The sequence below is a fragment of the Grammomys surdaster genome, unplaced genomic scaffold (genome assembly GCF_004785775.1).
Source record: "Grammomys surdaster isolate TR1022 unplaced genomic scaffold, NIH_TR_1.0 126182, whole genome shotgun sequence".
NCBI lineage: Eukaryota > Metazoa > Chordata > Mammalia > Rodentia > Muridae > Grammomys > Grammomys surdaster.
Genome location: NW_021620988.1, coordinates 1,914,725 through 1,915,059, shown reverse-complemented (window position 1 = coordinate 1,915,059; position 335 = coordinate 1,914,725).

Below are 335 nucleotides of genomic sequence, written 5' to 3'. Positions count from 1 at the left end.
TGGTGTTTGACAGATGCAAAATGTTAGTATTCTGTCTAAACTCCACCTCCACAGTTACCTGGCGATAGCCAGGTATGCTCCTCCCCACAGTTACCTGACAACAGCTGAGTAGGCCTGCCCACTATAAAAGGGGCTGTCTGCCCCCCCCCCCCCCCCTTGGTCCTCTTGCCCCGTTGATCTCGCACCTACAGGTTGTGCTTTGCCCCCTCCCCCCTTCTCTTCTCCCTCTCTCCACGTGATCATGGCCATCCTCCCTCCCTCCCTCCCTTCCTCCCTCCCTCCCTCCCTCCCTCCCTCCCTCCCTCCCTCCCTCCCTCCCTCTCTCCCCTCTCCCT